The sequence below is a fragment of the Dendrobates tinctorius genome, unplaced genomic scaffold (assembly GCF_039654945.1).
Source record: "Dendrobates tinctorius isolate UK_male_01 unplaced genomic scaffold, ASM3965494v1 ptg000138l, whole genome shotgun sequence".
Taxonomy (NCBI): Eukaryota; Metazoa; Chordata; class Amphibia; order Anura; family Dendrobatidae; genus Dendrobates; species Dendrobates tinctorius.
Genome location: NW_027361806.1, coordinates 25,222,152 through 25,238,004, shown reverse-complemented (window position 1 = coordinate 25,238,004; position 15,853 = coordinate 25,222,152). Strand labels below are relative to the sequence as shown.

Genomic DNA, 15,853 nt, shown 5'->3' with positions numbered 1-15,853 from the left:
ATGTACGAATCATTACTGTCATAATAAAACAAAATTCTCATATTTCTTTTTTTTTTCCCATGCCGTAAAAGTTTATGAACAAGCAATTATTAACAAACTAGAATAGTAAGGGAATATATATATTTTTTAAATAAGTTTTGCATAGATTATTATTAGCAATGTAATAAAATAATGTCATAATATAATATGTTTACATTGTCTGTATATATTATATATGATATCGGAGTTATATCCATAGCTTATATAGGACAAGAAAAGAGAAAAAAAAAAGAAAAAATAAATAACTGATGGCCACAACTAATGCTGCTAAAACTAATTCTCAAATACGTCAACAATAAATTACTGATAAATTATATAATTTAATAATGTAGTAATTAATGTTACTTATTTCTATGATTCCTGTTACTATTCTGTACATTTATATCATTTCAGCTAAACACAGTTCTGTTTATGCCTTAATATTAATAATAGTCTTACACAATGAATAATAAAACAGCTACGTGTATATCTTGCTTAGAGATAATTCTGATATAATCCTGAAAAGTTTTCAGAAGTTCATTGTGATGACCTGCTACTGGCCTTATATTTAAGGATAAGCTGGACTTACTGGGTTGGGGCCGCTACTTATCACAGATTCGCCTCCGTGTGATAATAATCCGGAGGTTGTAGAATTTCTTGGAATCTATTTACTCTGCATTATTGCAAAATGTATTTATTGAGCTCGGTTCATATTTAAAGCGGCAGAGACAATAGTCGCAAAGAGGTATGAGGCCTGTCTGCCACCAAAAAGGAAAGAATCCAAATGGCTACAATTGTAACTGTAACCTAAATTATTTTGCAAATGAAATGATATAAAGTGATAAATAAAAACTTTATTTCCCAGTGTAAACTTTCACCTAACCCCTCCGTGTACATTGTGTCTCAGAATTCCTCACATCTGCACATGAATCGCCCCGATGTATAGATGAGGTGGTCACTCTGGACAATGAGGGTGATTAAACCCCGGGACAATGCTTGTCTTATTTCTTTGACAGTCACTGTAATTAATGAATCGGGGTCTTTATTGTAGAATTAACTCATAAAGACATGCAGCTGACAGATATTTTATTAATGGCTCGCTCATTTTGGGCAAGGTTTTTTTCCTTACAATGACCGGATCGAGGATTCCAGATCCTTCCCATGAAATGTTTCAGATGGTTGTTTAATGGTTGAGAAGTGAAGGCGTTCTGCACTCGGCCATGGAAACTTCACATAATAAACTGTAAGATGATGTGACAGGAGTCTTTTATTCGGTGTCATGTGTGTCCTGCCGGAGTGATCAATAACACATCTGTGAGCCTCGGCATCTGACAACAGGCTTCTGTCAATAATGCAACTTATAGCCGGTTACCCCGGCTGAGATGTGTGGAGGATAGTACCGAAGATTCTCCGGCTCCTGCCTTTGTGATGGTAATACTGTGTGGCCTCATTGTGGGGTCCTATTATGTCGCTGGTCAGACCAGAAATGCTCCATAGTTTACACACAAATATTCCATTAATGTGTACAATATGCATTATATAGACCGTGTATGACAGTGTATGACAGTGTATGACAGTGTATGCAGGATGTGTACTGTGTAATGCTGTTCTCATATTTGCATCTGTGCAGCGTTTCATCCGCAGCGATCCGTATGCGTCATGTTTCCCTATCGTTAACATGATGTACGCATGGGCATACATTTGCATCAGTTCGCATGCGTCAGCGTACGCATGCGTTGGTTTTTGGTGTGCGGTGGGGTCCGGCGAACGCATCATGTTGGATTTTTGGAAACGGCAAAACTCCGTTAAATATGGGCATTCATGCGCATGCAGATGAGTGCATCAAATAAATGCATTACTGTCTATGGGAATGCATTCGCACGCAAGGACATGCGTACGCATGCGTTCGAAACGCATGCGTTTTTCACTAGATCATGTCTGGAAAATGAGACACGCCCATTGGGAGTGGCTTGTGTCAAGGAAATTCTCCGAACGCAAGCGCTGAAAAAAACGCAAATGCTGCGTAAACATGCATTTGTATGTGTTTTGACATGCGTTTGCGCATGCAGACGAAACGCTGCGCACACAAATGCTAATGTGAACCTAGTCTAACGTGTATGATAGTGTCTGTATAATTTTACTATGTAAAGTGTATGATAGTGACTATTTGATAAATGCTATAGATAGTGTTATGAATGAGTCACCGTAGGAGGCAAAAGCAGAAATACAAGCTAAGTCCAGAAAACCAGAGAAGTTGGCAACTATCAGATTGCAGACCCCTGAACCTATCAACACAACTAGCAGTAGCCGTGGGGGGTTCCTACGATGCCCTAGACCCCTCGATCACAGCCGGAGAAATACATAGGCCTAAAGAAAGAAAGGGGAAATCTAAACTGCCCCAGAGCAGACCCCAAAGCAATAGGCAGCCCCCAACATATAATGACGGTGAAGCAAGATGAAAATACTAACACAGACAGAAAGATAGACTGAGCAAAGACGGGGCCCCAAAACTACCTAGATAGGAAAGGACAGGAAGGCTGCTGTCTGCAATCTGCCAAAACCCTATCAAAAACATAAGCCAACCAGCTGATATGAAAAAGGCCCTGAAGCAGCTAGGTTTCAAAAACTGAATCAGCACTCAGGTATTTTCAGAAGACAGAGCTAAATGAATTCAGCACACCCCAGAAGGGAATGGCAGAAATCCAGAAAAACAAAGCAAAAACAAAGTCAAAGCACAAAAGCAAAAGGCCGAGCAGCAAACTTAGCTTTGGAGGAGCAGGAATTCAGACTGGTCTCCAAGGATCCCACAGAGAAATCACCCGCAGGGCAGAAGGGCATCGGCAGCCTTATATCCACTCCGTAACTCCACTCAGCCAGTCCTCATCATCAGCCTCAGGTGTTTGACAATCAGGCTCACTACCTTTCTTTACCAGAAGAGGGAGTTCCTCGGGCCTCAGTAATGAAGGGGAAAATGAACTCACAACAGTACCTCCCCCTTGAGGAAGGGTCACCGAACCCTCAACTACGCCACCAGGGCGATCAGGGTGAGCCCGATGAAAGGCACGCACCAATCGTTTGGCATGAATATCAGAGGCAGAGACCCAGGAATTATCCTCCTGACCATAACCCTTCCACTTAACCAAATACTGGAGTCTCCGTCTAGCCAGACGGGAATCCAGTACTTTCTCTACCTCATACTCCATGTTACCTTCAACCAATACAGGGTCTGGAGGTGCCACCCTCGGAACAACAGGTTCAACAAACCTCTTCAACAAAGATTTATGGAACACATTATGGATTTTAAATGTGACAGGAAGAGCCAAACGAAAAGAGACCGGATTAATAATCTCCACAATCTTGTAAGGTCCAATAAATCTAGGCTTAAACTTAGGAGAAGCCACCTTCATAGCAAATTTTTTTGATGATAACCACACCATATCACCAACCTTAAACTGGGGACCAATGGTCCTATGTCGATTGGAAAACCGCTGGGCCTTCTCCTGGGAGAGAGATAACTTATCCACCACTTGGTCCCAGATCCGGTGCATTCTCTCCACTACAGTGTCAACACCTGGGCAGGCAGAGGGCTCCACCTGCCCTGAAGAAAATCGAGGATGAAACCCAAAGTTACAAAAAAAGGTGACATCAAAGTGGCAGAACTAGCTCTATTATTCAAAGCAAATTCGGCCAAGGGCAAAAATGAAACCCAATCATCCTGATCAGCAGAAATAAAACATCTCAAATATGACTCCAAGGTCTGGTTTGTTCTCTATGTCTGCCCATTGGTCTGAGGGTGAAAAGCAGAGGAGAAGGACAACTGAATTCCCAGCCTGGAACAGAAAGTTCTCCAAAATCTAGACACAAACTGGACTCCTCTGTCAGATACAATGTTCTCAGGAATCCCGTGCAAACGAACCACCTGTTGTAAAAACAGGGGCACCAACTCAGAGGAAGACGGCAATTTAGGGAGTGGTACAAGATGAACCATCTTAGAGAACCTATCACAAATCACCCAAATAACAGTGATCCTCTGAGAGACAGGCATATCAGAGATGAAATCCATTGAAATATGGGTCCATGGCTTCTTGGGGACAGGCAAAGGCATCAACAACCCACTAGAGCGAGAACACGATTTAGACCGGGAGCACGTCCCACAGGACTGCACAAAATTCCTGACATCACGAGACAAGGAGGGCCACCAAAAAAAACGACTCACCAGATCTCTAAGATCTCTAGTACCAAAAATACCTGGATGACCAGCCAAAGCAGAGCAATGAACTGCAGACATCACTCTCTTCTTCCACTGGTCAGGAACATACAACTTTCCACTGGGACAACGCTCAGGTTTGTCCTCCTGGAACTCTTCCAGAGCACGTCTCAAATCGGGCGAGATGGCAGAAAGAACTACCCCTTCGTCTAAGATGGTAGCAGGCTTGGTCACCACAGGAGAATCAGCAAGGAAGCTCCTAGAGAGGGCATCTGCCTTGACATTCTTTGTTCCAGGAAGAAAAGAAACCACAAAATCAAAACGTGTAAAAAACAAGGCCCACCTAGCCTGTCTAGGGTTCAAGCGCTTAGCCGACTCTAGGTAAATCAAATTCTTGTGGTCAGTGAGGACCACGACTTGATGCTTAGCTCCCTCCAACCAATGTCTCCACTCCTCAAATGCCCATTTCATGGCCAACAGTTCCCTATTCCCCACATCATAGTTACGTTCAGATGGAGAGAACTTTCGGGAAAAGAAAGCACAGGGATTCATTTTAGATGTTACAGGATCCTTTTGGGACAAAACAGCTCCTGCACCAATCTCAGAAGCATCCACCTCTACCTGGAATGGAAGTGAGACATCAGGTTGCAGCAAAACCGGGGCGGTGGTGAATCTTCGCTTCAGCTCCTGAAAGGAAGAAACAGCCTCCGGAGACCATTTTAACACATCAGCACCCTTTTTAGTCAAATCAGTCAATGGCTTGGCAATACTAGAAAATTTTGCTATAAATTTCCGATAAAAATTAGCAAAACCTAAAAACTACTGGAGGGCCTTCAAAGAAGTGGGCTGAACCCAATCGTGAATGGCCTGTACCTTGGCCGGGTCCATTTCTATAGTTGACGGAGACAAAATAAATCCCAAAAATGAAATCCTCTGTACTCCAAAAAGGCATTTAGATCCCTTGACATACAGGGAATTCTCCCTCAAGATCCGGAACACAGTCCGAATATGTTCCACATGAGAATCCCAATCCTTGGAGAAGATCAAAATATCATCCAGATAGATAATCAAAAATTTATCGACAAAATCTCGGAAAATATCGTTCATGAAGCACTGGAAGACAGAAGGGGCATTAGTGAGCCCAAAAGGCATCACCAGGTACTCAAAATGTCCCTCCGGAGTATTAAACGCCGTCTTCCATTCATCCCCATGCTTAATGCGAATAAGATTATACGCCCCCCTGAGGTCAAGCTTGGTAAACCAGCAAGCACCTTTAACTCTGGAGAATAGATCAGAAATCAGGGGTAACGGATACTGATATTTAACAGTAATTTTGTTGAGGGCACGATAATCAATACAAGGTCTTAATGATCCATCCTTTTTGGCTACAAAAAAAAACCCGGCACCTAAGGGTGACGAGGATGGTCTAATATGACCCTTCTCCAACGCCTCCTTAATATAGGATCGCATAGCCTCGTGCTCGGGTACAGATAAATTGAAGAGCCGACCCTTGGGAAATTTACACCCCGGGCTCAGTTCAATTGCACAGTCATAACTCCTATGAGGAGGCAGAGACGTAGACTCATTCTCACTAAATACATCATAAAAGTCTGCCAAATAATCAGGAACATCATGCGACTGAGGAGAGGTGGAAAACACCGGAGCCTCACTAAAGGCACACCGACAACCCCAACTCACCACAGACACAGATTTCCAATCCAAAACTGGATTATGAATCTGTAACCAGGGAAACCCCAGAACAATAGTATCATGCAGATTATGCAACACCAAAAATCTGCAATTTTCTTGATGATCTGGGGCGACCCGCATTACCACCTGGGTCCAAAACTGGGGTGTATTTTTAGCCAAAGGAGTAGCATCAATTCCCATCAAAGGGATAGGCGTCTGCAGAGGTGTCATCGGAAATCCACAACGTTTAGCAAAATCCAAGTCCATTAGGTTTAGGGCTGCTCCCGAATCCACAAAAGCCTTGGCGGAAAATGTGGACAGGGAGCAGATCAGAGTAATAGCCAGAAGAAACTTAGGTTGAACACCCCCAACAGAAAACGTGTGTGCAAAGCGTTTCTCTCGTTTGGGACAGACAGAAATAATATGCGAGGCATCTCCACAGAAAAAACACAACTTATTACGCCTTCTGAACTCCTGGCGCTGCTCTCTGGAAAAAACTCTATCACATTGCATAGGTTCAGACATTTGTTCAACAGGTGGCAACACCTCTCGTGCAGCTTTGCGTTCGCGCAAACGCCGATCAACCTGAATGGCTAATGACATAGAATCGTCAAGACCAGAGGGAACAGGAAATCCCACCATAGTATCTTTTACGGCTTCTGACAACCCCTTCCGAAAGAGAGCAGCCAAGGCATTATCATTCCAGGTAGTAAGTACTGCCCACTTTCGGAATTTTTGACAGTACAATTCTGCAGAATCACGACCCTGGCTCAATGCCAGCAGGGTCTTTTTAGCCTGATCAATGGCATTAGGTTCATCATACAACAACCCCAAAGCTTGAAAGAATGCGTTCACATTAGTCAGAATAGGATCATCTGGTTTCAAAGAAAACGCCCAATCCTGGGGATCGCCACGCAGCAAAGAGATGACAATTTTAACCTGCTGCGCAGAGCTCCCTGACGAGTTAGGCTTCAAGGCAAAAAATAATTTACAATTATTTTTGAAATTCAAAAATTTAGACCGATCCCCAAAAAATACATCAGGTGTAGGAATCTTTGGTTCAGCAGCATGTGAATGAGCAAGGTAGGCGGAAATTCCCCGCATTTCCGCAGCGAGCTGCTCCACACGATCAGACAATTGCTTTATCTCCATTGAGAGAAAAAAAATATTCCCCCTACGGCCTCAGAGATATAGAGGAAAAAATATACACACTTTTTTTTTTTTTTATACAATTCTTTCCTGCTATTGAGTACCCTAGAATCTGCAGTAAGGCGGGTGATTCTGTTATGAATGAGTCACCGTAGGAGGCAAAAGCAGAAATACAAGCTAAGTCCAGAAAACCAGAGAAGTTGGCAACTATCAGATTGCAGACCCCTGAACCTATCAACACAACTAGCAGTAGCCGTGGGGGGTTCCTACGATGCCCTAGACCCCTCGATCACAGCCGGAGAAATACATAGGCCTAAAGAAAGAAAGGGGAAATCTAAACTTCCCCAGAGCAGACCCCAAAGCAATAGGCAGCCCCCAACATATAATGACGGTGAAGCAAGATGAAAATACTAACACAGACAGAAAGATAGACTGAGCAAAGATGGGGCCCCAAAACTACCTAGATAGGAAAGGACAGGAAGGCTGCTGTCTGCAATCTGCCAAAGCCCTATCAAAAACATAAGCCAACCAGCTGATATGAAAAAGGCCCTGAAGCAGCTAGGCTTCAAAAACTGAATCAGCACTCAGGTATCTTCAGAAGACAGAGCTAAATGAATTCAGCACACCCCAGCAGGGAATGGCAGAAATCCAGAAAAGCAAAGCAAAAACAAAGTCAAAGCACAAAAGCAAAAGGCCGAGCAGCAAACTTAGCTTTGGAGGAGCAGGAATTCAGACTGGTCTCCAAGGATCCCACAGAGAAATCACCCACAGGGCAGAAGGGCGTCAGCAGCCTTATATCCACTCCGTAACTCCACTCAGCCAGTCCTCATCATCAGCCTCAGGTGTTTGACAATCAGGCTCACTACCTTTCTTTACCAGAAGAGGGAGTTCCTCGGGCCTCAGTAATGAAGGGGAAAATGAACTCACAGCAAGATAGTGTATGATAGCGTACAGTATGTATGATGAATACTGTAGAAAGTGTATGAGAGTGCATGTGCACTGCTCAAAAAAATAAAGGGAACACTTAAACAACACAATGTAAATATGGATAAATCACATGTCTGTGAAATCAATCTGTCCAGTTATGAATCAACACTGATTGTGAATCAATTTCTCCTGCTGCAAATGGAACAGACAACAGGTAGAAAAGATCAGCAATTAGCAAGACAACCCTATAAAGGAGTGGTTCTGCAGGGGGTGACCACAGACAATTTCTCTGTTCTCATTCTTTTTGGCTGTCTTGGTGTCTGTCAGCAGTGCCCAGAGCAAGAAGAAGATATCAGGAGACTGGGTAGTACACCAGGAGACATGGAGGGGGCAGCAGGAGAGCAACAACCCAGCAGCAGGACCAGTACCTCCTCCTTGCACAAAAGAGGAACAGGAGGAGCAGCGCCAGAGCCCTGCAAAATAACCTCCAGCAGGCCACTAACATCCATGTGTCTGCTCAAACTGTCAGAACCAAACTCCATGAGAGTGGAATGAGGGCCCAATGTCCACAAGTGGGTGTTGTGCTTACAGCTCAATACCGTGCAGGATGATTGGCATGTGCTAAGAACACCAAGATTGGGAGATTCAACACTGACGCCCTGTACTCTTCGCAGATGAGAGCAGGTTCACACTGAATACATGTGACAGGTGTGACAGAGTTTGGAGACGCCATGGAGAACGTTCTGTTGCCTGCAACATCCTCCAGCATGACCGGTTTGACAGTGGGTCAGTAGTGGTGTGCTGAGGCATCTTTTTGGATGGCTGCACAGCCCTCCATGTGCTAGCCAGAGGTAGCCTGACTGCCATTAGGTACCGGAATGAGATCCTCAGACCCATTGTGAGGCTATATACAGGTGCCCTGGGTTCCTTCCGATGCATGACATCGCTAGGCCTCATGTTGCTGAAGTGAGTCAGCAGTTCCTGCATGATGAAGGCATTGCTGCTATGGACTGGCACGCCCGTTCCCCAGTCCTGAATCGAATTGAGCACATCTGGGACATCATGTCTCGTTCCACCCACCAACGCCACGTTGCACCAAAGACTGTCCAGAAGTTGACTGATGCTTTGATCCAGGTCTGGGTGGAGATCCCTCAGGAGAATATCCCCCGCCTCATCAGGGCCTGGCCAGGCATTGTAGGGATGTCATACAGGCACGTGGAGGCCACACACACTACTAAGCATTATCTCCCTGTCTTGGGGCATTTCCACTGATGGGTCAACCTGTTATTTGATTTTCCACTTTGATTTTGAGTATCATTCCAAATACAGATGGAGACAAGCCTTTATGTTCTTAATGCTCAGCAGTAGTTTTCGTCTTAGTACTCTGCCATGAAACCATTTTTGCCCAGTCTCTTTCTTATGGTGGCGTTATGATCCCTGACCTTAACTGAGGCAAGTGAGGCCTGCAGTTCTTTGGATGTTGTTGTGGGGTCTTTTGTGCCCTTATGAATGAGCTGCTACTGCACACTTGGGGTAATTTTGGTCAGCCAGCCACTCCTGTGAAGGTTCACCACTCTTCCACGTTTTCATCATTTGTGGATAATGGTTCTTACTGTAGGTCGCTGGAGGTCCACAGCTTTAGAATGGCTTCATAACCTTATCCAGAGTGATATATTTTAATTACTTTGTTATTCATTTATTCCATAATCTCCTTGGATCGCTGCATGATGTCTAGCTTTTGAGGATCTTTGGCCTCCTCCACTTTGTCATGCAGGTCCTATTTAAATGATTTCTTGATTGAGAACAGGTGGGGCAGTAATCAGGCCTCAGTGTGGCTATGGAAATTGAACTCAGCTTCCCAAAGATGTGATAAACTGCAGTTAATTTATGTTTTAAGAAGGGGGGCAATCAATTTTTCATACAGGGCTTTGTAGGTTTGGATTTCTTTTGCCCTTAATAATAATGACCTTCATTTATAAACTGCATTTTGTGATTACTTGTGTTATCATTGTCTAATATTTACATTTCTTTGGTGATCTGAAACATTTAAGTGTGACAAACATGCAAAAGAATAGGACATCAGGAAGGGGAAAACTATTTTTCACACAACTGCACATCTCATCTGCTGCAGAACCCCATAATACACCTTATCAGCTTCTGTGCAATCTCATAATTGCCTATATTTTCAGGTCATGCTTACATGTGATAAATATTTATTAATGATGAGTGAATCTGGCAAGATTCAATTTTCATCCAAGGTATTGACTGCAAAAGAAATGTTTATTCTGTGTTCTGACCCAAGAGTATAATAACTGTAAAATATTAAGAAATAATAGTGATTCTTAACTCGGTGCTCACCAGTCCTGCCGCTGCTGCTGCTGCCGGTCCAGTCCTCTGCTCCATACATCTTTTTCTTTTGCTCATTATGTCCACTACATCTTCACGCTGCACCTTGGTTTACTTTATAGCGGTAAGTAGACATTTTGCACATCATGATGTCACAATCTCACAATGTGCGACACCTAAGGCCTAGTCAGTGCACAGGTGAACAGCGTGAGGAGTATTCATTATTTTTCTTTCATCTTTGTCCCAGTCATCTACAATTCAGCAATATAAAATCGCCTCCATCATCAGTATCTGGTGACTGCTCATTGCCTCCATCTTCAGTGCGCCCGTCCCCTCCATCATCAGTATCTGGTGTCCGTCCGTCGTCTCCATCATCAGTATCTCGTTACTGCCTATCACCTCCATCATCAGTATCTGTTGACCGCCTATCACCTCGATCATTAGAATCTATTCCCCTCCGGAACAATCTGCTTTGGATACAGCCAAATATTTCACATTTTGACTCCCCAGTTCAGAGCCCTGCTGACATTTTTCCGCCTCCGGCTTCTGCATTTTTGTGTTTCCGTATGGAAAGTAAGGATTTTATTTTAGCTGAAATTCTTCCATGAAGACAATATTAAGGCAGTAGATGGTGTAGCTGAGACCCGCTGTTTGCTGCCAGTTATAAGCTGATGGCACTGCTTGTCATCTAATCTTGAAGAAAAGTAAGCATGATGTGTCTTTCATCACAGGCACTAAGTCTTTGGCTGATTACAGCGTTTACGATCCTCATCATTGCTCATGTTTCGGTGCTTTCCATTAGAACTTAAACAACACATATGATACTTCAGTCTGCTTGAAATATTTGCCTGGGAGACACCTTGCAGATGCAGTATAACTACCTTGTGTCTTGCTGATGTGCTCAGTCTTGCCATGGTATATAGCGTGACATTAATTTGTCTTCCACAGCCTCACTTTTGTTCCAGAGTTTGTCTGTTCCTCACCCAGTTTTAAGCCTCCTTTACAGCTATTTCCATTGTTTTACGGTCTATAAAGAAATGATGATCATTATCCCTTGTCTGGTATAATTGTTACTTACATCCGACTATAGTCCCACAAAATCCCTGACTTTGCACAAGTACCTAGAAAAAAATTCCTGAAGGTAATGGGCGATCACTAGAAATGACTGTGGTTGTTTGGTCCAACTTCGAAACGAGTAAAGAATAAACAGTGGGGTTAAATCCCAAAATTGTAATTTGTTTTCTTGAACCCAACATCGGCAGCGCAGACTCCCACCCCTGCTCTCCCACTATTAATAAATATATAGATAACACAGCTTGGATTACATACCCTGTATATAATAATATTACCATTCATTGACGTCTACATGGAGCAGGCTTGTTTTATGTCGTCAGCATAGAGCTTTTTTGTCTAGTTATTGGATTATTTATGCCGGCATTAAAATAATTGTTGTCGGCAGCATGTCGGTCACGGATGTGGCAGAAACTGCAGAGCGTTGCACTGCATCTGTCTGCATAAGGTCTTGGTTGTTTGCTCTGCAGACTAGTGGTCACCTCCTCCTGTGCCAATGACCACACCTGGACCTGGGTGTTTATAACTCCCTACTTCCTGTTGGGATGTGCTGGTGTCATTTACTATTTGCACTTCTATGTTGAGACTTGGAGCTGTAGCAGTCTGCTAGCGTCCTCTTGGAGTTTGGATGGTGTTGGCGTGTCTGTCTGAGTCTACTCAAGCTAAGTGTCCCCCTTGTTGCATTTACCCTTGCTGTCTTTAGTGCTAGTGGGATTGACTAGCGCTTATCCTGTCCTTTCCGATGCAGGTCTTATTGCCAGGGTCACACAGGAATTAGGTATCCTGCTCGTTGATAGGTGCCTAAGCTATATAGGGATGGTAGGACAGACAGGGTGACGTTAGATCAGTTCAGTGGTCTCCTCTTCCCTAGCGTTTGGTTCCCCTTCACTTATCCTTTTGTTTTGCACTTACCGTAGTTTGCCCTACACTGTGCGTGACAATATCACTGTAAACAATACATGTGCTGCCGAGAATGATGATAAGAAGTGCAGATGGCCATTGTAAACCTGTCATGACATGACGGCTTATATACACTCACTGGCCACTTTATTAGGTACACCTGTCCAACTGTGTGTTAAGACTTAATTTCTAATCAGCCAATCACATGGCGGCAACTCAGTGCATTTAGGCATGTAGACATGGTCAAGACAATCTCCTGCAGTTCAAACCGAGCATCAGTATGGGGAAGAAAGGTGATTTGAGTGCCTTTGAATGTGGCATGATTGTTGGTGCCAGAAGGGCTGGTCTGAGAATTTCAGAAACTGCTGATCTACTGGGATTTTCACGCACAACCATCTCTAGGGTTTACAGAGAATGGTCCGAAAAAGAAAAAAAATCCAGTGAGCGGCAGTTCTGTGGCCGGAAATGCCATGTTGATGCCAGAGGTCAGAGGAGAATGGGCAGACTGGTTCGAGCTGATAGAAAGGCAACAGTGACTCAAACTGCCACCCGTTACAACCAAGGTAGGCAGAAGAGCATCTCTGAACGCACAGTGCGTCGAACTTTGAGGCAGATGGGCTACAGCAGCAGAAGACCACACTGGGTACCACTCCTCTCAGCTAAGAACAGGAAACTGAGGCTACAATTTGCACAAGCTCATCGAAATTGGACAGTAGAAGATTGGAAAAACGTTGCCTGGTCTGATGAGTCTCGATTTCTGCTGCGACATTCGGATGGTAGGGTCAGAATTTGGCGTAAACAACATGAAAGCATGGATCCATCCTGCCTTGTATCAACGGTTCAGGCTGGTGGTGGTGGTGTCATGGTGTGGGGAATTTTTTCTGGGCACTCTTTGGGCCCCTTGGTACCAATTGAGCATCGTTGCAACGCCACAGCCTACCTGAGTATTGTTGCTGACCATGTCCATCCCTTTATGACCACAATGTACCCAACATCTGATGGCTACTTTCAGCAGGATAATGCGCCATGTCATAAAGCTCGAATCATCTCAGATTGGTTTCTTGAACATGACAATGAGTTTACTGTACTCAAATGGCCTCCTCAGTCACCAGATCTCAATCCAATAGAGCATCTTTGGGATGTGGTGGAACGGGAGATTCGCATCAGGGATGTGCAGCCGACAAATCTGCGCCAACTGTGTGATGCCATCATGTCAATATGGTCCAAAATCTCTGAGGAATGCTTCCAGCACCTTGTTGAATCTCTGCCACGAAGAATTGAGGCAGTTCTGAAGGCAAAAGGGGGTCCAACCCCTTACTAGCATGGTGTACCTAATAAAGTGGCCAGTGAGTGTATATCCAATTCATGGTAGTTTATCATCCTTGGTCAGTTCATCAGTGTCAGTCCTTAGAGGTGTACGTAGTTTTACCCCACCCAGAGCTGTTGACAATAAAACATTAAAGTAGCATTAAATAGAATTTCGAGGGATACCTTGCTTAACAATTTTGGGGCATTGAGTTTGACTTTGTGCATGTCTTAATATTGGGGTCTTTATTCTTTAGGTGAATAGTCTTAACCACAGGAGAAAAAAACAGAAACTATAAATTAAACAACAGAGGAAAATAATTACTTTCCCACCCCTCCTCTTTCCTAATAAAAAAGATATATACATATGGAATGAAGACATGTAATTATCTGTAGCTGTAGGGGGCATGAAGACCCCTGGCTCCTCCGCCTCCCTGGTATAAATCGGGACCCCGCAGCCGCTCTGGTGAAGTTTTCTTCTACAAACAGAGGGGGGAATTGGCGCGAGTGTTCATCACACAGGGTAATGCAGGCATATCTGCTACTTACGCTCATTTTTTACATTTCTGACTGGGTATAATTAGTATCACTGCGCAGCTTTGCTTTTATTAAAGAAGAAAAAAATTTGCATTGTTTCCTTTACCCCGTGCAGGTGCAGAGTATTACTTGCTTAAAGGGATTTTCCTCTTTACAGAAAATAAACTCCAAAAGCACTTATATTCCTAAAATAACAAACAGATGATGCACTCCTTGCCGCTACTCAGGTCTGGATAATTGGCTGCATCATCGATGTCACATTCACAGCGCACATCACCGCTGCAGCCAATCACTAACTCAACCAAGGTAGATGGCTCAGTGACAATATAAGGCTATATGTCCATTTTAAGTACGGTGTTCAGATAGGATAGGACGCCATTCGCAATGTAACGGATGGAACCCGACACTTATATGATGCAAGAAGTGAAACATAATTTATTGCAAAACTGCAATCCAAAAAAGTAGCGTTTCTGTCTGATCCTCAAAACTTCTTCAGAAGGATTGCTGTTGAAAAAACGACATTTGGGGTCCACTTTCCTTAAATTACTAAATCCCTTTAAGAAAAATGTTGGCTTGACTTTAAGATGTGCTGCTCTTAGAGTTGTGGTACTGTCTTCTTAAAGGGAATCTATCACCGGAAGTTGCAGTCCTATGTAAATGGCCTGTTTCTAGTCCGATGGGCGGTGTTTCTTCTTTTTTCTCCACCCCATCCGTGGCCCCCGTCCACGATCTTTTCCGGAATTCTAGTAGTTCTACTCCATAGTTCGCGCGTGCGCAAAGCAATCTTGCTTTGTGCATGTGCAGTATGCTTTTCTCAACTGCGGGCAAAGCTGAAAATCATTACTGCGCATGCGCTGGTACACTATGTCCAGGAACACAGCTAAATACTTCCAGGACATAGTGTACCGGCGCATGAGCAGTAATGATTTTCAGCTTTGCCCGCAGTTAGGCAAAGCATACTGCGCATGTGCGAAGCAAGATTGCTTTGCGCACACGTGAACTATGGAGTAGAACTACTAGAATTCCATAGATTCCCTTTAAGAAACAGAGAGGCCCAAGAAATTGATGAGAAAATGTCTGTTAATATTTTTTGGTTTCCACCTTTAGGCAAAGGCTCTGACCACAACACTTTAGGGTCATAGTTGAGGTGTTTTGAGTTGCAACATGACCCCGAATTATAGATAGATAGAAAGGAGAAGTGTCAAGATCTGCAGATCCTGCTATTAGGTGACGAGGAACAATGCAGAGACAATGGGGAAAGTGTGAGAAGTGCCAAGGCTGCCGGGCAAGGAATTGGTGTAGACCGATCCCTGCCCTGGACTGGCTGCTACGGATGACCAAATAACATCTACACCAATAAGCATTTTAGATGGAATCTCATATATCTTTCTTTGCGTCAGATATCTTTATTCTAAAAAATTCAACTCCAAAGTATAACAGTAAAAATGGGATATTTTCATCGCGTTCCTCCAGATTTTTCTTTAACAGTTCCTGGGAGAAACTTTTAATTATTCTTTAAAAATGTTGAAACTTTTTGATTGTTTTTTTTCAAACTCTAAATTAAGTAATTGGAATTGTCCTAAATGTCCACTTTGGGATCCAGCTGGAAGTTTCCCTTCCTCACATGGATCTCAAGGCCGTCAAAGGTTTTCACTGGGAATTTTTGTTTTGCCACTTCCCTTATTGGGAATATGCTAATGACAT

At 43.6% G+C, this 15,853-nt stretch overlaps 1 long non-coding RNA gene across 1 annotated transcript in view; it reads right to left on the bottom strand.

Moving 5' to 3' along the window:
• Window positions 1-15,853, bottom strand: part of LOC141048897 (uncharacterized) — a 129,573-nt gene that overhangs the window by 21,512 nt on the left and 92,208 nt on the right. The gene's annotated exons all lie outside the window — the stretch shown is intronic.